Raw genomic sequence first — 24,358 nt, 5'->3', positions numbered from 1 at the left:
CAAGCGCTTTTCCTTCTGAAACCTGCTAAACAGTGACTTGGGTAGTTGGACTGATGGTAATTTCGTTTACTTCTGGATGCTTTTCTGTATATTGTGAGCTTTTACAGCAAAGGTGTATTACTCAGCATATAGAAAATTTCTTTTCTTCCATAAAAGAAAAATAAATATTACAAAACTGAAATAAAAAATCATGTTTTCTTCCTCATATATATATAGCATTCTGAGCAGGTATTACAAATGCCAACTACAAAAATGTGCCAGTATGATGTTGAACATGTGTGTTTTAAAAAAACTCAGTATGAATTATTATTTATTTTATGCTCACTACATGCCAAATTCTTCTGTAAGTAATTTACACGTATTTCTTGTTTAAAGTTCACTTTGACCTGGGAGGGAAATGTTTTCATAATCCCTAGTTTAAGGATGAAGAAAAGGAAACTCACAGAGGTTCATGAATCTTAACCTAAGTTACAAAGTTGTCAAAAATGACAGATGAGAAATGAAGCACAGAAGGACACCGGTGTTTGTGCTTCAACCAAAATACCTACATTACTGCCCCAATGAGAACTTGAATTAAAAAAATTAATAATGTCTTTTATTTAGCTTTACAGGTCCCAAATATTATAACTTCAGAATTTAACCAAATGAAATTTACTAATGCAGGCATTTCAAGTGCTGAATGGCTGTATGTGGCAGGTGGCTACCATAATGAATACTAGTTCTAGCCATAGATAATTTTCAGCTCATAATTTATACTGTTTCTTATGTTTTTGTTACTTATTTTTTGCACTTTTAAAAATTTCCAGCTTTATTGAGATATTACTGACGTACAAAGTAAGATTAAGATGTACCAAGTGATTGGGGCACCTGGATGGTTCAGTACTTGAGCATCTGCCTTTGGCTCAGGTCGTGTTCCCAGGGTCCTGGGATCAAGTCCTGCATCAGGCTCCCACAAGGAGCCTGCTTCTCCCTCTGCCTGTGTCTCTGCCTCTCTTTGTGTCTCTCATGAATAAATAAATAAAATCTTTTTTAAAAAAGGTGTACAATGTGATTTGATACATGTATAAATTGCAAAATATGACCATACTAAGGTTAATGAACACCTCCATCTCCATATATAATGACCTATTATTTTGGTGAAAAGAATATTTGCAATCCATTTTCTTTTTTATTTTTTGCAATCCATTTTCTTAACAACTTTCAACTTCTAATGTAAGTGACAACACACAAAAGCTTGCATTTTTAAAAATTCTAGTATAATTAATACATAGTGTTATATTAGTCACAGGTATACAATATACTGATTCAACAATTCTATTCATTACTCAGTGCACATCATAATAAGTGTATCCTTAATCCCCTTCACCTATTTTACCCATCGCTCCACCCACCTCCCCTCGGGTAATCATCAGTTTGTTCTATATAGTTAAGAGTCTGGTTTTTGGTTTGTTTGTTTTTTCTTTTTTGGTTTGTTTTGTTTCCTAAATTCCACCTATTAGTGAAATCACATGGTATTTGTTTTACTCTGATTCACTCATTTTACTTAGGATTATATCCTCTAGATTCATCCATGTTACTGCAAATGGCCAGATTTCAATCTTTTTATGGCTGAGTAATATTCCATACACCACCTCTTCTTTATCCATTCATCTATCCATGGACAGTTGGGTTGCTTTCATATCTTGGCTATTGTAAATAATGCTGCAATAAACATAGGGGTGAACATACCTTTTCGAATTCATGGTTTTTTTGTTTGCTTGTTTTTTTGTTTTTACTTTAGGGAAATACCTAGTAGTGCAATTATTGGATCATAGAATAGTTCTTTTTTTTTTTTTTAAGATTTTATTTATTTATTAATGGGTGACAGAGAGAGAGGCAGAGACACAGGCAGAGGGAGAAGCAGACTCCATGAAGGGAGCCTGATGTGGGACTCGATCCCAGGACTCCAGGATCACACCCTGAGTCAAAGGCAGACGTTCAACCACTGAGCCATTCAGGCGTCCCTTTTTGGTGCAATTTTAAATGGGACTTTTTTTTTTAATTCTCTTTTTTTACTACTTCATTATTATTATATAGAAATGTAATGCATTTCTGTACATTAATTTTATGTCCTGCAACCTTACTGAATTCATTGATCCCTTTAGTTGTTTTTTGATGGTGTCTTTTGGATTTTCTGTATAGTATCATGACATCTGCAAATAAGGAAAGTTTTACTTCCTCCATATCAATCTTTTAAATCATTTTGTTGTCTGATTGCTGTGGCTAAGACTTCCAATACTATGTTGAATATAAAAGTGGTAAGTGTGGACATCCTTGTCTTGATCTTAGGGGGTAAAGCTCTTGGTTTTTCACCATTTAGTATGATATTAGATGTAGATTTTCTATATATGGCCTTTATTATGTTGAGGTATACTCTCTCTAAACCTATATTTTATTGAGTGTTTCTATTGTGAAGGAATTTTGTACTTTGTATGAGATATTGGCCTGTAGTTCTCTTTTTTCATAGTGTCTTTGGTTTTAGTACCACAGTAATGCTGGACTCAGAATGAATTTGGAAGATTTCCTTCCTTTTCTATTTTTTTGGATAGTTTGAAAAGAATGTGTTCTAACTCTAATTTAAATGTTTGGTAGAATTTACCTGTGAAGCCATCTGGTCCTGAACTTTTGTTTGTTGGGAGGTTTTTTTCTTTTTTGAAGATTTTACTTATTCATTCATGAGAGACACAGAAAGAGAGGCAGAGACACAGGCAGAGGGAGAAGCAAGCTCCAGGCAAGGAGGCTGATGTGGGACTCTATCCCTGAGCCAAAGGCAAGTGCTCAACCGCTGAGCCACCCAGGTGTCCCATGTTGGGAGTTTTTTGATTACTGATTCTATTTCATTGCTGGTACTCAGCTTGTTCAAATTTTCTATTTCTTTCTGATTTGGGTTCCTGGGTTCCTGGTTGGGGGAGGTTATACATTTTATATTATATCTTCCAATCCTTTTTATTTCTGTGGGGTTGGTTGTTATTTCTCCTCTTTTATTTCTGTTTTTTTTTTTTTTTTAAATTGGGGTCATCTCTCTCTTTTTTGATGAGTCTCACTAAAGAGTTATCAATTTCAATGATCTTTTCAAAGAACCAGCTGCTGGTTTCATTGATCTCTTCCATTTTTTAGCTTCTATTTTGTTTATTCCTGCTCTAATCTTTATTATCTTCTACCTTCTACTGGTTTTGGGTTTTGATTGCTCTATTTTTCTAAGAGTTTGCATTTTTATATTACTTTACAGTTTATAAGATATAGCACTTATATTTTGACATAAGATTTTTTTTTTTAATTTTATTTATGATAGGCACACAGTGAGAGAGAGAGAGGCAGAGACACAGGCAGAGGGAGAAGCAGGCTCCATGCACCAGGAGCCCGACGTGGGATTCGATCCCGGGTCTCCAGGATCGCGCCCTGGGCCAAAGGCAGGCGCTAAACCGCTGCGCCACCCAGGGATCCCCTTGACATAAGATTTTTATTTCAGTGATGCCTGGGTGACTCAGTGGTTGAGCGTCTGCCTTTGGCTCAGGGCATGATCCCACGGTCCTGGGATTGAGTTCCACATCGGGCTTCCTTCATGGAGCCTACTTCTCCCTCTGCATGTTTCTGCTTCTGTCTCTCTGTGTCTTTCATGAATAAATAAATAAAATCTTTAAAAAAAAAAGATTTTCATTCCAGCCCCAGCAAAGGTATCATCTTTATTTTAATAAGGCAGAACCTGGAGTTTAGGGAGTTTAAGTGTCTTACTCAATGCTAGACATTTCAGAAAATAGCACACTCAGGCCCAGAAATCATGTCTTTTGGCTTCAAATCCAGATATGTATTTTCTAGTACTTTACTTGGTAAAGATGGTCTACACAATCTGTGTGTTATAAATAGTAGTCTTAAGAAAGAATGGTAGTGCATAAATGGAAAAGATGGAGAAGATGCTGAATTTAGAGGTAACATTTATCATATGTTATGATGACTACAGAGGTAATCCATTCATTAGAAAAGAAAACAGAAATCAAGATAAATAATTCTGAGGTAACCAGGGCATTTGAATTGTGCATATTTTCTAGAATATTCCCCAAACAACTAAAGTTAAATGTGTAACTGTAGTTCAAGATCCAATTACAGAATAGTAAACCTGAAATAATTCAGGGGCAATGAAAATTTTTTCTCTGGTTCTTAAAAATAATTTTCTAAGTGAGTATTCTTTCCTTTTCATTTCCTCTAAATATTACTACTCTGGGAGAAAAAGTGATTTCATATAACTATCATAATAGCTTAAAAAATTTTTAGAGCCAAAGTCTGAGTTTCTAATACTATAGCTTATAACATGCACAAAAGCCTTTAATGTTTTACATGTAATTTGCATGTTATGACTGTAGTTTACCACAGAAAAGGCAATGATTTTAGTTATTGGTCCCTCAAGATCTCCCAGATTTCTAATGAAATTAAAATAAAAAAATATGTAATATCAGTGTGCCAACATGTCAAAGCAATAAACTAAATTTTTCTAATTAACAACCATCAAAAAATAGTAATTCATTTTGTCAGCATTGTATAATGTAAGATATATAAAATATGAATAATTTCCCCAAATAAAATAGAAATATTCTTTAATAATCAACTCCAATTTTACCCACATTGTCATTTCTATGATCTTTTTTGCTTTTTGGGTGGGTTGTTTTTTGCTCTGCCATATAGATGTCAATGAAAAATAGATATAAAACTCTAAGAAGGGGGCAGCCCTGGTGGCACAGCGGTTCGGTGCTGCCTGCAGCCTGGGGTGTGATTCTGGAGACCCGGGATCGAGTCCCACATCGGGCTCCCTTCATGGAGGCTGCTTCTCCCTCTCCCTGTGTCTCTGCCTCTCTCTCTCTCTCTCTCTCTCTCTGTGTGTCTATGAATAAAAAAAAAAAAAAACAAAAAAAAACAACTCTAAGAAGTAAAAAAGAAGTATGGAAGTTTTTATTAAAATTAGATATACATATTATTACTAAAATAAAGGATAACTTTTTTCATACATGATGCAGATCAAAATTAGTGTGATAATTCTAGGATATTAAATGTATTAAAATACAAATGACTCAGAGTTTATTCTTCAGTATCCATTTTTATATGCTCATTAATGTGCAGGAGAATGGAACCTTTTAATTCTTTTGATTTTTAAGCCCAGAGTCTCAAGGTAAATATGAAATAAAATAAATTATTTTTCAAACAGAGAGAGGGCAGTCTCCACCCTTTAACATCAACCAGAAAAAGAAAAAAACAAAAAAAAACAAACCACAAACTTACTTCCACAAGCAAGAACAAATTTACATTCCATAAGCACTTTGCCCAATAATGTCAAAGACCTTTTCTTATTTCTTGAAACATCTCACACCTCCTTTTAAAGATTCAGAACTTGGATGGCTCATTTACATAAGATATGTGGAAGCAGAGACATCATCATATGCCTGATTTGGCTGAGCTCTTCCTATAACCTGTGACAAATGATTTGTGCCTTGCTCTTACTGACCCAGGAGCACTTCCATGTGCCTGGTGGAAAATGAAAGCAGATTTTGCATGCATTGTGTGACTTCACATCTTAAGACAATGTTAAATTATCCTCATTGTATCCATAAGTTTTTGGTTCCATATTGATCTAATTCTTTATAATTAAAACACATCTGAGAGTAGAGAAGCTCATGATTGAGGTAGTATGGAGTGCATGCAGACCAGAAGTGCTGAGAGGCAGTAGAGACTGGAAGTACTGTACACCCAGATTGATGGGGCTCAGCTCCTACCTTGTGACTTATGCAAACAATATTTTTAGCCTTAACTACTCTATCTGAAAAATGGGCGTGATGATCATAGCATCCACTTCAAAGAGGAACACTATGTGGAAAAGAGGAATTAATAATTGTAAAACCCTTAGAAATTCCTATGGCTCAGTGTATTCTAGGCGTGATGATTTTCTAAATTTGCCAGATCATACTGAATCCAATGAGGATCATTAAGACATTTAATTACAAGCTTCTATAACAAATCTGTTAGTCTGTGCTTAGATTAATATCTATCTCTCATGTTGGTCTTTTATTTTGAGCATTCACTCCTTCATGTAAGATGTTTACTGAGCAATTGTTGTCATTGTATGAATATACAAATGTAAGAACAAAATGTTTTAAACAGTGGTGATGTTCTAAAAGAAAACATGCCTAAGTTCAGTATCTTTGAGTTGTCTTCTTTGAGTTATTCGTAATGATGCCTTTCTTGGCTAAATTCCTATTGTACTGGGAGTAGGCAACTTATCAAAATCTTCAGCTGCCAACCACAGTCTTATTTGCTTTTGATATGTAATTCCTGTCTCATTATATTTTGACTTTTGTCCTTAATTCTCTTAAATTACATAGATCTGAAACTTGTTTACCATACAAATAACGTAAAGCTCACTATATCCTTATACACGGTATCTAATATATAAATTATTGCTATGTGAAAAGGAATTGAAAATCATCTTTCTGTAGCATAGCTTACTGTCATTTATATATTGGCCAGAGGTAACCCAGCTTTTATTTATATTGGAAAAATAATCCCACTGTGCATCAAATCAAAGGAAGCCCTGTTAAGTTTATCTCCTGATCTGTTCACTAAAGCACTACAGAGGTCTGATTTAAAGAGTGTTCTGGCACTTTCCACGTATGGCATAACCCAAGTCTGTTTTCACTCTAATGAGAAACAGTTGAAGATGGACATGCCTTGAGCCTTTCTTATCCTACCATCCTCCTCTCGTCCCCACTACCACAACTACCCCTGCCCTTCACCTCTATGGATATACTTATGAGAACAGTGCTGTCTAATTTCTAACCTTTCTGCTAATTAAAGCCAGCTTGAGATAAATGAGATTATGATAGTCAAGCAGCAAGCATTCCTTTTATTAGTCTACTCAGATTACCATAACCAAATGCTACAGACTGGGTGGTTCAAAAATACAGAGAGCTCACAGTTCTGGAGGTTAGAGAAGACCAAGATGAAGGTTTTAGAAGATTTGACTCTTGGTGGGAGGATCGAACAGGTGAGGGCTATGTTTTTTTTTTTTTAATTATTTTTATGTATTTATTCATGACAGATACAGAGAGAGAAGCAGAGACACGGAGGGAGAAGTAGGCTCCCTGTGGGAGCCCATGTGGGACTCCATTCCAGGATCCTGAGATCATGACCTGAGCCAAACTACTCAACCACTAAGCCACTCAGGCACCCCTGTTTTGTTTGTTTGTTTCTTTTCTATAAGGTCACCAAACCTCTGGGATTAGGGCCCATCCTTATGATGTCATGTAACCTTAATTACCTCCTAAAAGCCCTATCTCCAAATAAAATAGCATTGAGGGGTAAGGCTTCACACATGAATTTGGTGCTCTCAAAAGTTATTGTAACTTTGTGACCAAAAAGGAAGTGGTTTCTGTTTTGGCCTAGCCGGCCAGGATTGTATACAGACCTGATAGCAACAATCACAATACTTTTCTTACAAAATTAAGTAAAGAAAACACGGGGCAAATAGAGGTTTGCACAAATGCACAGCAATACTGCAAATGTTGCATATTCTCTGATGATCTGGTTTCCTATTCCTAAACACACTGAAGATGTATATTTCTGGAGCAATGAAGAAATTCACAGAAATGGTTAGAAAAGACTAAGGAGTCAATCTGAGGGCAGAACTTACTGAAGCCCAAGCAAATAGATGAAAACACATCTCTAAACTCCAATTCTTTGAACAATTAAACTTTACAGTCTTTTAATGCCCTCCCTCCCTTGCTATTTCCGTTTCACTGTAAAGAAATAATTTTTCAAAAAAAAAAAAAAAGAAATAATTTTTCATCCTGCAGTGTAAAAGCCCCCATGCCTAGCTACTGTCTGTTTGGTTGTGCAGAAAGAATAAGACAGAATCACCATCTCCTCTCCAGGAGCTGTTCATGCATTTAAGTCCTTCTTGAGAAGCTCTTTGGTTTTCTTAACGGCTCCTGCTTTTTCTTCCATTACTCATCCTTGTGATTATACTTTAATTCCTTTTCAAATTCTCCTTGCTTCTCTTGAGTTATGGAACCAATGTACTCATTAAGGTCTCAGCAGGGAGGAGCCTAACAACAGGATTACCTGGCTATTTTTGAAAATAGCTAGCAACATTGCCAGAGGCACAACAGTTCTTAGCCCACCTCAATTGCCAATTCTTTTTTTTTTTTTTAATTTATTTATTCAGAGAGAGAGACTGAGAGGCAGAGACACAGGCAGAGGGAGAAGCGGGCTCCATGCAGGGAGCCCGACGCAGGACTCGATCCCGGGTCTCCAGGATCACGCCCTGGGCTGAAGGCGGCGCTAAATTGCTGGGCCACTGGGGGTGCCCCTCAATTGCCAATTCTTAATTGGTCTCTTTTCGTCTTATTTTGTCTTTCAAAATTGTAACTAACTGGAGGCCTTCAATTATTTTGAATTATTATTATTATTATTTTTTATTTATTTACGATAGTCATACAGAGAGAGAGAAAGGCAGAGACACAGGCAGAGGGAGAAGCAGGCTCCATGCACCATGCACTGGGAGCCCGACGTGGGATTCGATCCCGGGTCTCCAGGATCACGCCCTGAGCCAAAGGCAGGCGCCAAACCGCTGCGCCACCCAGGGATCCCAATTATTTTGAATTATTATTAATTATTTGAAATTATTTTGAAGATGGCCTCTAACCAGAGTTCAAATTTCAGTGTTGATTCTGAAACCCTAATTCTCTTCAACTCCATAGGCATACTATATTCTCTATAGAGTCACTTGGCCCGAGCATATGCAAAGTGCTCTGGAAGATGAATGGCACCATAAACAAGGCAGATTTCTTCAAAAGACAGCGTCCCATTTTTTTTCCCCTTGCCTGATGGATTCCAGTGTCTGAACATTTATCTTAAAGATATATATATATATATTTGCTCAAGATACCTAAGAGACAGACCACCTTTCAGACTCAAGAGAAAGAACCTGGAGCAGATTCCAGGAAATTAGCCTTAGGGGAACTGACAAAGATGCTGGTAACATCTGAAGTCACTAATTCATTTTGAGATACTTCCATCCCCCATGGTCTCTTCCCTCGGGATCCTTAAAACATTGAGACAAGTACCATTTGATTGTATATTTTCACAACTGATCTTTCTAGACACTTGGTCTTAGGGGAAAATCCTCAAATGATGTGCCATGGGGAGCTGGAAGCTCTGAGTCTAAAAGTGAACATCGTATTTCACAACAAAATACAGAGAGAACCATTCAGTCCACTAGTCCTGTGCACACCCAAATTAGGAGATGTCAGCATGACTGAACAGAAAAGGTGAATACAATTTAAAACATTTAGAGTTTATTTAAAATTATGATTGACTATTTTATCCCTAGCAACAATATTTAAAACTTAAAATGTATGAATTACTATATGATGAGATCCCCAGGTGCACGTGAGGAACACGGCTTAATGTCACTTTCATCTACCTTCAGATAACTGAGCAATAGTTACTCCCTCAAGCTGACATTTTATTTAAATCAAACAAATACATGGACTACATTATCTATGTCTCTTGGCTAAATGATGAAAAGTCTGTAGCCTCTGACCTTTAAAATATTTTCTTTTTCTTTTTCTTTTGATAAGAGCCAGGAAATTTTTGTAACAACATGTTGAGTTAAGGTAAAATCCTTTAAGCAAATACAGGGCATATCCACAACATTAAAAAAAAAATTACTCTTAGAAGCAAGTCATTTGAAAGTTTTTTTTTTTTTTTTAAGATTTTATTTATTTATTTGAGAGAGAGAGAGGCCATGAGCCCTGAGCAGAGGGAGAAGGAGAAGCCGACTCCCTGCTGAGCAGCCTGCTGAACAGGGAGCCCACCATGAGGCTCAATCCCAGGACCCGGAGATCATGACCTGAGTTGAAGGCAGACGCTTAACACACTGAGCCACCGTGGTGCTCCCCTTTGAGAGTTCTTTTTTTTTTTTTTTTTTTAACGAGAAGATTTTATTTATTTATGAGAGACACGGAGAGAGAGGCAGAGACACAGGCAGAGGGAGAAGCAGGCTCCTTTCGGGGAGCTTGATGTGGGACTCAATCCCGGGACCCCAGGGTCATGACCTGAGCTGAAGGCAGACCAGACCATTCAATGGCTGAGCCACCCAGGTGCCCCTGGCAAATTTTCTTGAGTGATACTGGTTGTTTAGCTCCTTTGGTCTCATCTAGAGCCATTCACCAACCAAAGGTTTCTGCTTTTCTGCTGCTCTTAGCTAGTGTCCAAACAACGTAATTAATTCAACTTCGGATACTTTAGAGCTTGTTATCAACACTCTGGATTCCATTCTCTTGAATTACTATATACATAGCTATATAGCTATATGTATATGTGCTTTAGGTATTTTGTTACAAGCCGATGAAATAGAGATAAATATATATTTAAAAATTACCAGGGGGGATCCCTGGGTGGCGCAGTGGTTTAGCGCCTGCCTTTGGCTCAGGCGTGATCCTGGAGACCGGGGATCGAGTCCCACATCGGCTCCCGGTGCATGGAGCCTGCTTCTCCCTCTGCCTGTGTCTCTGCCTCTCTCTAGCGCTCTCTCTGTGTAACTATCGTAAATAAATAAAAAATAAAATAAAATAAAAATTACCAGGCACTACAGATCACACAAACATTATGAATTTTTAGGAATACTAATACAAACAACCATATGCAACTCTTTTTTTTTTTTTCATATGCAATTCTTAAATGATGATTTCTTTCCCAAAGCAGTCAGAAAAACAATTAACCATGAATTTCCATGTAAGGGGTAATTTTTGAGAAAACAGTCCTATTTTTAAGTGATTTTCCCCCCATAAGATGAAAAAGTATTTTTGCATGAAATACGCTCAATTTATGTTAATATAGCCCCTTCTTTTGGTGATTATTTTGTCCTGCTGGGATCTGCTTAAGAATTTCAAGTATTAAAAAAAGAAAAAAAGAATTTCAAGTATTATATGTCCCAAAACTTGCTCTCACATTAAGTTGGAGAGGCAAATTGGAATGAAAATCCATAGCATTCTGGATGTTAGAGCAAAAAAGGAAAAGAGAAATGAAGACAAAGAAAATTCCATTTACCAACACCTACTCTCCCTCTGAAGATGAGGTGACCCTTTGAATATGTTCTAGAATCATGCTTAGAAGCATTGACATCCCTATGGTGCTTGTATTTTTCACTTTACAAACTTTTGTTTCCACGGCTTGAATTGACATATAACAATATAAAAGAACCCCAAGTCTTCTCCAACCAGACAACTCCCATGTGCCCCTCCCAAATATTCCATTTGGAGTTCATCTAAGCACCCAGTATTTTACATGTTCAAACCCTAACTCACGACTTCTCCTCCACAAACTTAGACCTCGTAACCCATGTGCTACTACTGTGAATGACACCGAAACTGCCCTTTGCACATTTATATCCACTCTCCTTGTTCTTGCCTCCCCTCAGACTCTTAGCTGTCACATGGAGACCTTCCTTACAACTGGGCATGGCTGTGCAAGGAGGAGAAATGTTCATGTCTACTTCTCACACTCCTATACATTATTGATGGATTGCAACCCTTCCTCCATCACAGGAAAGCCAGAATGATTTTTCTACAAAATCCTTAGATTACATCACTCCTTCGCTCAAAATCTTCTAAAGGCTTCCTAGGTCATTTCGTCTAGAATTGAAGGTCCTGCAGTAGTCTACTTGGCCTTGCAATGATCTGCTCCTCTTCCATCAATTTCTGATTTGATGCCATTTTCACAGTTATCCTACTCTCTATCCCAGTCTCTTGGCTCCTCTCTGCCTCTCCTCAACACCTCAAGCATACTCCTACCTCAGGACCTTTGCTGATGCTGGTCCCTTGCCCTGGCTTCTTCTGTTCTCTTTTCCAATGTGGCCTTACTAAAAGGGATTTTTTGAACCCTGTCTTTAAAAGAACACTGTGGGGACGCCTGGATGGCTCAGTGGTTGGCATTTGCCTTTGGCTCAGGTCGTTATCCTGGTGTCTTGGGAATGAGTCCTGCATCAGGCTCCCTGCAAGGAGCCTGATTCTCCCTCTGCCTGTGTCTCTGCCTCTCTCTGTGCCTCTCATGAATGAATAGGTAAAATCCTAAACAAACAAATAAAAGAACATTGTGCCACACCCCTTTCCTGCCAAGATTCTTTGTGGCCCAAATATGCTTATTAAGACGGATCTCCTTAGACACTCAACATTTGCATGTGTATCTCTGTACTTTCTATCTGCCTCCATCTGTATCATGACCTTCAAAAAGGCACAGCTTTTTGTTTTATTCTCTGTCAGTCTTGGTGTCTAAGGATCTCTTAGTTTTAGAATCTCTCAGAAAGAGGAAACATATGCTCTCTGAAGACACAGTGCAAAGTTGGTGAAGTATAGGACATCCCAAATACAAAATAATTTTATATTATTATAAAATATAATGTGCAGCATTATCAACAATCTAATAAATAAGCCCTGCTTTCTACAATTCTTTTTTTTTTCTTTTTTAAAGATTTTTATTTATTTAAGACACACACACACACACACAGAGAGAGAGAGAGAGAGAGAGAAAGAGAGAGAGAGAGGCAGAGACACAGGCAGAGGGAGAAGCAGGCTCCATGCAGGGAGCCCACCATGGGACTTGATCCTGGGCTGAAGGCGGTGCTAAAACCCCTGAACCACCTGGGCTGCCCTTTACAATTCTTTTCACTCTTACTTTTAAAAAAATTCTAATCAGAGAAATTTACATTTGTATTCATGTTCTTATCACCTTTTTATGGAAATGTTTACTTAGCCTATGTCTGAATGTAAATCTTTCTGTACACAAAGAAGTGTTCTAAGCTAAGGCAACGATTGGTCCCACTAATATTTTATTACTCGTCATTCCTCCTGCATCTTAAATTTGTGACACTTCAATTAGAATCCTCCTCTGAAGAAAAATTAACCGAAAAAAATCTCACTCTGTGTTTTTCAACAAAACAAATTAGCAGCATTTCAAGCAGATCATATTTTCATTGTACTTGTTATAAAAAAACACTGTGGAGAGAATTAAAGAGGTTTACATTATTCTAAAATTATCTATTATCTATCTATCTATCTATCTATCTATCTATCTATCTATTATCTATCATCTTCCAGAATATCTTTTAATTATTATCTTCAACCTTTGGTTTTTGAGTTAAATCCTTTTTAAAAAAGATTTTATTTTTGGGACACCTGGGTGGCTCAGCAGTTGAGCATCTGCCTTTGGCTCAGGGTGTGATCCTCGTCCTGGGATTGAGTCCCACATTGGGATGTCCTCGAGGAGCCTGCTTCTCTCTCTGCCTATGTCTCTGCCTCTTTCTCTCTCTGTGTCTCTTATGAGTAAATAAATAAAATCTTTTAAAAATAATAATAAATAAATAAAAAGATTTTATTTTTTAAGTAATCATTACACCCAATGTGCCACTCAAACTCAAAACCCCAAGATCAAGAGTCACACACCCTTCCTACTGAGTCAGCCAGAGGTTCCCATGGTTTTTGAGTTAAATCTGGAATTGTGATGTTCAATGGTGAATTTGTAATATTGGGAATGAAGTGATCTATTTCTAATAACCAAGACAAGAGAATAAATAAGACTGCAGTTCAAGGACTTAACTATCCTAAGGACACAAAATGATTTAAAGGACTTTAGAAACATCCGTGTTTTTGAAAGTCTTGGTATTCCTTAAGTATCATTCTTTCACCTCCCTAACATAGGTACCTCAAAAGTACCACTATCAACTCTTTGTCTGTTAATCTGTGTTACATATTATGTACAAAACAAAACAAACAACTATGTCTTGACCTTCTTTTCATTTAGTACACATCAACAAAGTTTTATTATTTCATTAGGGATGTTAAGAAGAAGATAAATATTTTTAAAATATTGAGAAGACAAAGTCCAGCTGTTTATAAGCAAGAAAAGGAAAAGAAAAAAATTAAGGAAAGAATTTTAGATTGAATACAGAAAAGAAGAACACAATGAGGCCTAAGGTGAATAAAACTTGCCTAAAGGCATATATTCTTTCCAAAGTCTTAGTGAATAATAATAATAATAATTTCTTAAAACTTGAAAATGTTTTTATTAATACTCTAGTTCTAGTTATTCAAGTTCATCCATTTGTTCAGTTATTAAACAAATATATATCGAGTGTCTGTACCAGGCACTCTCATATCAATTAAGACAGGATTCTTGCCCTTGGGATGTGAAAGCAGCACAGATTCACCAAAAAGATTACTTTCTGCTGCTATACTCCTGTGGCTTGAAGACTCTCTGTTCTCATCCCTGACTTGAATTCCCCATAGGAATTCACTAAATTCACTAAATTGTCAAATTTTTCTTTAAATGCATTATTACCCAATGTTTCCGGAACTTCTGGAGTTTAAGAGCATCGAAGATGCAAAGATCCCTCTGGCCCACCAGGACCTCAGGACTGGAGTCCCTGTGGATGGGCATGAAGGAAGCCTTCATTCTGGTGCTCCAGAGCTGCCTGATTTATATTCAGATAACTTCCCTATTGCTTTGCACATGGCCTTTCCCCCTCTATCCCTCCTTTTGACATAAAATTGAGCTGTTTTTTTAAAAAAATAAAAAAAAAGATTTTATTTATTCGAGAGATAGAGAGAGAGAGAGAATGAGCCGGGGGAGGGGCAGAGGGAGAAGGAGAAGGAGATTCCCCACTGAGTAGGGAGCCCAGTGCGGGCCTCTGGCCCAGGACCCTGGGATCATAACCTGAGCCAAAGGCAGATTCTTAACTGACTGAGCCACCCAGGAGCCCCTAAGGTTGAACTACTAAAGGCCTTTGTGAGGTCTAAATTAAAATCACTCTTCTCTGAACCCTAACATGCAAAGGCATGGAGAAAGCCCTTTATATACCTCATTTCATGGAATCTTTTCAACAGTCTCTCTGTAAGGTGGGCTGGATTATTGGGAAAGCATTGGCTAAGATAAGTCAGGAAACAAGGCGACTCCATTGGCCCAGAGCTGCTGGGTACAAGTTTATGCCCATAACCACTACACCATGCTACTTACTGCTTATATGGAAGTACTTTCTAAATCATTGATACACTGACATACAATATTGTTAGACTCAAACGAAGAAGAACATATACAAATAAATACGTACTAATGCAAATATGCACTTAGTGGACTTGAATAGTCTTAGCATTAAAATATAGAGCATATAAAACATTAAATTTTGTATTGATACTGCAGTTTGAATAAAGTTAAAAAATAGTCATCAAATTTGTGTTGAATACCAGTATGGTAAAATATTTTTTGGGAAAAAACCATAACAATGCTTCTAAGTTAGTGGGAAATACATATATGTATATATGATAACATATATGGTAATATACAATAATATAAAACAATATATAATACACTAATTATATACAATATTATGCACTAACAGATTTATATTAGTCCCTTCTTTAAATAGTTTGATGAAGAACATTGATATATTAAAAAAATAAAAGAAGGTATCATAACTCCCTAATTTTTTTTTTTTTCAGACTGGCAACTACCTTAAAAAGCAGAGTCTTGTTCATCATTGTAAAACATCCAGTATGGCATAATGCATTCATAACAGTATTTGATGGTGATAAGAATATACTTATATAGTAAATTTTATATATAGTATATTTTGTTCTTGAGTGCACCTGGTTAAAATATGTCATATTTATCTTGGTAAAGGCAGGTTTTTTTTTTCTGATTTTGTGATATGAAGACCACAAACTTGTTATATTTGTTCAATGAAATGTAAAAGGAATGGCTTTAACTATGTACTGAACTGATTTTTTAAAAGTATATCTAAGCATTTCTATGATCTAATTTACTCAGAAAGACCATGTTGTAATAAAAATATTGCATGATGTTGTTGTTCTGGAATATTCCTGCCCATAAAGCACAGTGACCAATAATCTTTGAACCCAACACCATGATATAAGGTAACATTATCTTCCATTAGGAGTTTATTAACAAATAAATTTAAAGCCCTAGATCAAATATAAAACTTGTAGATATTTTCTAAGCATAAGTGAGTCAATTAATTATTCTTGGGCATTAGAGGACACTTTTTACATCTCATTAATTTTCAAAAAATTACTATGATTATTAAAATATAGTATTAATAGAATAATAATGTTCTAGGTAATCTGGCACAAATTAGAACAATAACACAAATCTATTGAATGAATGGATGACCTCTGACCATAAGGGACAGCATTTTTTCTTGAGAGATCAAGATAATGTCTTAAATTTTCCCCAACTACTTATGTTAGTAAATGAACTACCAAAGCGAGCACTAAGGATTTAAGTTAATAATTATGAAGAAATTGAATGACAATACATCTTATAAAAGGTGTTAATGTCTTAGGAGGTAGGTACATTATATTTTTCTCTATCTGAATTTCTTCCCAACTGAAAAATAATGGGAGGGTAAAAGCTCAAGTTAATGAAACACTGCTAATCTTTTTGGATGCTCCAGAATGTTGAGCAAATTAATTTATTGCATCACTTCCCTAGCTGCAAGGGAATAATAAGTCAAGAGGGATTCATGGATCACTTAGCATTTATTCAACAATAAAGCATTTATTTGAGGCCACTTTGTACTGCCATTAGAATACTATGATGAAATGATGGGGGTCCCAGTCCTTAAAGAACTCACAGTATGAAGGGGCAATGATCAAGGACATCAAGAAGCTATAATACAGGGTGGTAAGTGCTGGGTGACTAAGAAGGAAGGATTTTGGGGTAAAAGCATGGTGAACTGAACTCTGCCTGGGGGAGACGATCAGGGCATGAGGACTAAGGCATCAATGAACAAGTGAGATGTAATCTGGGTTTTGAGATGAATGTACATGTGGCAGGTAAGGGGGGGGCGGTCAGCGTACTGCAGGCAGAAAGAGCAGTGTGTGCAAGCACAGTGTTTAGATAATTCCCAGGAGACAGTAAGACGCTGGAGTAGTGAAACATATAGGATTGGTGGAAGGGAGCTTGCAAAAATACTATGTCATTTCAGGGTGAGTTTGTAGGACTGGTGCCTACAGGCACCATGGAGTCAGTAGTTTTATTTTGTTTTGTTTTGTTTTAGATTTATTTATTATTTGTGATAAAGAGAGAGAGAGAGAGAGAGAGAGAGAGAGAGAGAGACAGAGACAGAGAAACAAGCAGGCTCCATGCCGGGAACCGAGGTGGGACTCGATCCCGGGAGTCAACAGTTTTTAAGGTAGAAGGGCAACATTATGTGGTTCACTTAAAAACAGATTATTTGGGGGATTCCTGGGTGGCTCAGCGGATTAGCGTTTGCCTTCGGCCCAGGGCGTGATCTTGGAGTCCCGGGATCGAGTCCCGCGTGGGGCTCCCTGCATGCAGCCTACTTCTCCCTCTGCTTTGTCTCTGCCTCTCTTTCTTTCTCTCTCTCTCTCTCTCCCCCGTGTCTCCCATGAATAAATAAATAAATTCTTAAAAAAAAACCCAGATTATTCTGGGATCAATGCTGAGAAAAGACAGGAGTGAGGTAAAACTGGTGGCAGAGATAATTGAGGAAATTATTGAAAAGGACATTAGAGGGCAGCTGGGTTGGCTAAGTGGTTTAGCGCTGCCTTCAGCCCAGGGCATGATCCTGGAGACCCGGGATGGAGTCCCACGTCGGGCTCCCTGCATGGAGCCTGCCTCTCCCTCTGCCTGTGTCTCTGCCTCTCTCTCTCTTTCTGTGTCTCTCATGAATAAATAAAATCTTTTTTAAAAATAAAAAGACATTAGAGTCATTAAGTTGCAAGGAGGGGACATGCAGGATAATGGGGGAGGGGTGAGTCAAAGATAGAACACAATTTGGAGAGCTAGCAAGACCCAGACTATGGGGGAAGCAGAGCAGAAGGTTTTTATTACTGCTTTTGTTTGTATATTTGGGTGAGCACACAGAATGCAGAGACAGTATTCAAAGAACTACTGGTTACAACTCCCTTGCCCTGTTTTTGTTTTTGAGATAGCCAATGAAATGACACGTAACTGAGGACCTCATAGAATATCTAGAAGAACTCAATTTGTGTTAGATACTCTTTTATTCCTCACTACAATCCCAGGAAGAACATACTACTATTTTCAGTTTTAGAGATAAAGACATCTAATTTCAGAGAAATTAAGTACCTTTCCTAGAATTATCGAGCTATCTAGTTCGTGGCTAGGGTTCCATGAGTGGTACAGCTGAAATGCAGATGTGGAGTGAGACAGAGCCCCCAGACATGTAGTGGGTCAGGACATTTCTTAGAGCTTACATGCCCTGTGGCATCAGAAAGGGTAGGCAGACAGAAAAAAACATGAAAGTCCAGCAAAATGCTCAGTGAGGCTGAAGCACAAGATGGTTGTGTCTGAAGGGATGAATGAAAGGAGGAATAGCCCGTTTTCAGGCAATTGATCTCAACCCAAATTAGAAGTTGAGCTTAAAATGGAGATGGACTACCTCTGAGTTTGTTTCCCCCAAAAGAGTGTGCCTTTTCGAGGGGAGATAGCATGTCCTGTATTTAAAGGAAGGGGACAAACTTCCTTTCGTACAGGTTTCCACATGTGTCTCTAGGCTCCATCAGCAAAGCCTTCCACTCCCTCCTTTTCTGCAGCCCCGCAGCCTCTAGGCTCACTCTTTCCAGGGTCCCTGTCAGAATATTCACACTCCCTGTACACTTTCTTTTCTTATGCACATCTGTGTCCTTTCACTAATTACTCAATAGTAATTACTCAAAGGCACCTTTTTAGAGCAGGGTTTCTCCACCTGGGCACCATGGACATTTTGGTCTAGATAATTATTACTTGGGTGATAGGGGTATCCTGTGCATTGTAGGAAGTTTGCATCATCCCTGACCTCTGCCTACTAGATGCCAGGAATGCTCCCCTCCTCCATTGCGACAAACAACTTGGCTCCAAAAATTGCCCCATGTCCCACAGTGGGCAAAATCATCCCGGATAAGAAGCATTGATGTGCACGATGAGGGTTTTGCACTGAGAAGGTAAGTGTTCTGGTTATGATGGGTCATCTTTCTTAGTACATGGGAATTACTGGTGACTCAACTTTATTGTAATACATTTTTTTAGTTACATGAAAAGTGAGGATGGTATTATCTAACTCACAGGGCTGCTTTGAAGATGAAATCAGATAACCAAAGCAATGATATGCACTAGGGGTCCTACACAGGGACTGGACCGTAGCAGTGTCTGATAAATATGAAATAGTCAAACAGATTAAAGGTGATACTCAAGTGTTACCTGCTTTGCATTAAAATAATCAATTTAAGATAGTCTTTATAAGTTGAAAAAATGTCCCAGAAAGACAGCTTTCAGTACCACCATGTTGACATTTTGTTTACAACTTGGAGACAGGCTCTCAAATTTATCTCTTATTCTAAATAGGAAGAACATACATTGCAACCAGAAGTGAAAAATATGCTCAAAGTGAAATTATAAAAGAAAGGCTATTAGGAAAAAAAAGAATATGCTCACTGTAACTAGTGGAAGAAGAATATAAATTCGAGATATTGGCCACTCATTACTTTATTTTACCTGCCCTGATGTTTTAATACTTTGTATTAAATTAATGAGTATGTATTACTCAGTATTTGGAAATGAGCTATATATTAACATGGAAGAGGGGTGTTTTACTGATGATTCATCTTTCTTATGGATTTATTTCCATTTGTTTTTCCATATTGAAAATAGACTTTTCAATCTCTTAAGGCCAGAATTCATACATAGGGATTTCTCTTTATCTTTTATGTAATGTTGCTTGCAAAATATCTGACTCCCTTTTTTAAATTTATTTTTTATTTTTTTATTCCCTTTTTTTCCCTTTTTTATTTTTTGAAGATTTATTTGTTATTTTAGAAAGAGAGAGAGAAAGTATGCAAGTGGGGGGAGGGGAGCAGAGGTACAGGTAGAGAGAATCTCAAGCAGACTCCATGCTGAGCATGGAGCCCAACACAGGGCTTGATCCTAGGGCCCAGAGACCAGGACCTGCACTGAAATCAAGAGTTGGATGCTTAACCAACTGAGCCACCCAAAAGCCCCATTTGTTTTCTTTTTAAAATGATCAAATTGTGTGTCATGCTTTTATGAGAATTGATCACAAGAATTTTCATATTGTATTTGCAATTTGAAATTTGATGGAAGATTTTTTTAAAAAAATGTATTTATATATTCATAAGAGGCACAGAGAGAGAGAAGCAGAGACATAGGTAAGGCAGAGGGAGAAGCAGGCTTCTTGCAGGGAGCTCAATGCATGGCTCGATCTCAGTACCCCAGGGCCACGCCCTGAGCTGAAGGCGGACGCTCAACCACTGAGCCACCCAGGCGACCCTAAGATTTAAAATGGGGTGGATTTCAAGAGCAGGACAACAACATACAGTATGTGCCATTAACACCAGAAGGTGTTGTTTCAGAAAGTAAGTAGCACTTTACTAGTCTTTGTTCAATGATTCTAATCAGAATAAATAAATAAATAAATAAATAAAGATACATTCATTTTTTTCCCAAAAGCTTAAAGAGTAACAAAATAAAAAACATGTATATCTGGTAGTAGTCAACATAATAAAAACAGTGTTAGGAAAGCACACAATTTTTTTTTTGCCAAATGAAATAAACTAAAGAATTTGAAACAATAAAATTATCTCCACTTTCCTTAGAACCTAGAAAGCAATTCTGAAACTATAGCTTCAACTTGATTGCATAAAGTATCTCAAAATTTAATGCTGACAAAGGAACCTGGCTGGCTCAGTCAGTGGGGCAGGGGGACTCTTAATCTCAGGGCTCTGGATTTTAGCCCTACACGGAGTGAAGAGGTTACTTTAAAATAAAATCTTTACATACATAAAAAAACAAGTTAATAGAAGAAGAAAATGTTTTAGGAAATTAGTAATGTAAAGAAAAATATGTTTGAGCACCGATAAGGCCAAGTTAAGTATGGACGTTCTTGATTTCAAAATACTTGTAATCAAAGTTATCATCAATCATATTTTAGGATTCTGATAAAGAAAAGTGGTTTGTTTTTAAAGTCTCACCAATATGAGAATATGATTTAAGAACTCTAAATATAAGAAGTTACTTATTTCCCAGGCACTCCATGGCAAATGCAATCTACTTTCAAAGTGAATTTGCACAACGACTGAAAAAAATAACTTCATGTATGAAGGGCTTCTAGTATTGTGAAGACCATCATATCCAATTGGACCATCTATTCCTTTTCTAAAATGCAAGCGTGAAGCAATATAAAGCCTACCATCTTATTTTGGGCTTTAACTTTGCCAAGAAAAGACAGAAATTTAACAGGTAAGTAGACAGACACATGGGAAAGATTCAGATACTTGCTAGCTTTTATTTGAATGCATCAGAAGCTACTCAATTGCTCACTAGTGTGGCTCTTTCTATACTAGACTTGTGTTTGTAGCCACTCTGTAGAATTTTACCTTCTGATGTTTGTCCACATGACTCTAGCAAAGTTTCGAGATAAAGCACCTCTGCGAGGAGATTTTAGACCAGAACATCTCCTCAACATGGTAGGGAAAAAATTAAAGATGAAAATACTGGGGAAGAGGAAGGAAGTAAATGGTCCTGGCCTTAATAAAATCAAGATGAGCTGCTAAGCAAAATATTAGCTTTCTTGGCCCTTTGGCTTTGTCCAAATCCTTTAAAAATGATGCCCATCTCTCTGCTTTGGCAGAACACATCCGATATAGTCTCTGATTTGACGAATTACCATTTTCATTTCTCATTATTTCATGTGTGTACTTCACTGGCCAAGTAACTTTCTAGCTTTGGTATTTCATCTGCTTGTGTCTAAGAGTAAAATGCATTGGAATTATACATGCCACAGATCCCACAAATATTTATGGAAGTGTAGTGGGGAGTCCACACATGGAGGATACTGAAAGACTGTATGTTTTGTTCTAGAATATTCATTCTCAAGAGTTGGCGAGGGGAATGATAGGAATAAGGAAAAGTCTGATGCATTAGTAAGTATCTGTGACAAATGTGTAGTTTTGGAACCATTTGATGTATTAATATAAAATAAGACAAATATTCGCAATGAACTTAGTATTACCAAGCATCCATATTGTGTCTGCCCTATGATAAACACAGGATATATTTATCTTTTATATTCGATTTTAAAAATTAATTCAAAGCAACTGTATGTTAGTTTTAGGGAACCTCTCTGATTTAAAGAGACATCATGGCAAATGAAAAAAGTCATAGAAAATGCAAAGTGAAGTATGCTGAACCCAACGTTCATTTCAGACACTATAAATTTCTCTCTCAATAGTTGTTCCATATGGTGGCAAAATGGCAGATTTTATAGAAATTTTAATCTTCCCTGTCCAGAACCCAGAGATTCAGGGATATAAGGAATTTAATTTTTTAATTTTTTATTTTTTTGATATAAGGAATTTAGAAAAAGAATGGTTTTATACTATTTGAAAAACTTTGCCTGTACTAATGTAAAACTCTACAACATAGGAAGCATCACCACCTGAATCCTTTCAAAGAAATTCCTAAAATGGCATGAAAAGAATCTGTGGCCTTATTCCAGCTTTATTCACCAGAGAGAATTCTACGCAAGACCAAGCCACCCTGATCCCCAAAGGAAATGCACGAGCATTTCATTAATAATCACTGTCCTTGTCCCGAATTCCTAGGGATACTCAGTGCATGTCTGTGCACGGGTGCGCGTGCGCACATGCATGCCCTCTCTATTTTTTTCTCCATTTACCCCCAAAATAAACCTTTAGGAGAAAGCTTAAAATATCAACTATTTTCTTAAATGAAAGATAATGCTGTGCAGGCACATTATTTGGGCAAATTAGGTCCACAAACACACTTTAGCTTCATGGATGAAAATAATTGAGGTATGTAATAAAGGGAGCTGTACGCAGGCATTAATTCAACCCCTAGGAAACCACATTTAGAACCTCTCTACCGATCTCCATTACCTGACTGTCAAACGCACATTTTTGTTATGTTCTTAATGCACGCAGCTCCTTGATCTTTTTAATAATGTAAGTGGTGAAATGCTGCAGTTCTATGTGGAAGACAGCATGAAAGAAAAGCATGAAAGAATAGTTCATTACGCCATGTGTGAGGGGTGCTGACACAGATCCAAATTTCTACTCAGCATCAAAGCAGCTTACATTTATTGATTTCTCTTAAATCTCTGATTAAAATAGCATCACTATCTCTCAAAGGGTATCTTTTGACAAAAACATTTTGATGACAGCTTATCCTCTTCCCTTCCAATGGGAAGTGCAACATCTATAGTTACAGGGTTCTTAAGGTCTGAAGGAAAGATTTCGGTGGCTGAAACAGTGGTCTATAAAGTCACTCTACAGTCATTATGAGAAAAAAATGTCTCCACCACAGCTCAGATAAATAACTGAATTTACATAATTTACTGGTGAAAAGAAAAGCCTATATATCTGAGCTGCAGAAGAAAAGATCCTAGCTATAACCATCACCCGCCCCCCACCCAACAGACACACGCCCCTAATTCTGTTATTCTGCCTAAAAACTTACCAATATCATCGTATTTTGCTGGGTGAATCATGCCACTATGAAGGAGTGACATTCAATAAACTTTAGTGGCTGTGCCATAAAATTAATGTTGTAATAATGTCACTGACCAATTATGAAATCTGTTTGCTCCTGATGGTAGTGTGAGACCAAGACGTGGATTAGGCAGCGGTTTGTGGGACAGGTCGACACTTCTGGCTTCTCAGTCACTGCCTGGAGGAGCAGGAAGGCAGAAGATTTGGCCAGAGGCTTGATGAGGCGATGCCTTGATATCTTCAACAACATCTTTTATGCCCTTTCTCCCACTTGCTCCTAAAACTCACTGCCTCAAGTGACTTGATCTTTCAACAAAACCTCAATTCAGGTTATTTATCCAAGCAAAGCATAAATGATCAGTACCCATTATCTTTTTTACTATTGAAGAGGCATAAGCAGGAATTGAATAGACATTTTTCTATTTATAAACAATCTGGCTGTTGGGTGGGTAATGAACTGAATGGAGACTAGAACAGAAAGCAAGAAGGTGATTTGGGGGACTATTGTAGAATGCTGGGGAGACAAGGAAGTGATGGATGTCACTCTCATTCACTTGCATTGAATGAAGATTTTGAAGCAGTGGTTCTAAATCCTCAGCTACACCTATGAATCATCTGAAGAGCTTTTTAAAAATCCCAAAGCCCCAGCTCCTCTCAGAGATTTGGACTTAATTTCCTGGGTACAACCTGGACACCAGCATCTTCTTACCCTG

The 24,358-nt window shown here is 37.3% G+C and overlaps 1 protein-coding gene across 6 annotated transcripts in view; it reads right to left on the bottom strand.

Moving 5' to 3' along the window:
* Positions 1–24,358, bottom strand: part of CHRM3 (cholinergic receptor muscarinic 3) — a 505,856-nt gene that overhangs the window by 211,665 nt on the left and 269,833 nt on the right. For 2 of the 6 annotated variants that reach the window (XM_055308972.1, XM_055308976.1), the window contains one exon: positions 23,721–23,823. The exons of the other annotated variants lie outside the window; for them this stretch is intronic. The gene's annotated coding sequence lies outside the window, so the exon portion shown is untranslated. The remainder of the gene's footprint in view (positions 1–23,720; positions 23,824–24,358) is intronic. 6 annotated transcript variants of the gene reach the window in all.

The sequence above is a fragment of the Nyctereutes procyonoides genome, unplaced genomic scaffold (assembly GCF_905146905.1).
Source record: "Nyctereutes procyonoides isolate TBG_1078 unplaced genomic scaffold, NYPRO_anot_genome, whole genome shotgun sequence".
Taxonomy (NCBI): domain Eukaryota; kingdom Metazoa; phylum Chordata; class Mammalia; order Carnivora; family Canidae; genus Nyctereutes; species Nyctereutes procyonoides.
Note: the sequence above shows the minus strand (reverse complement) of the source record. Positions and strands in the feature narration are given on the sequence as shown.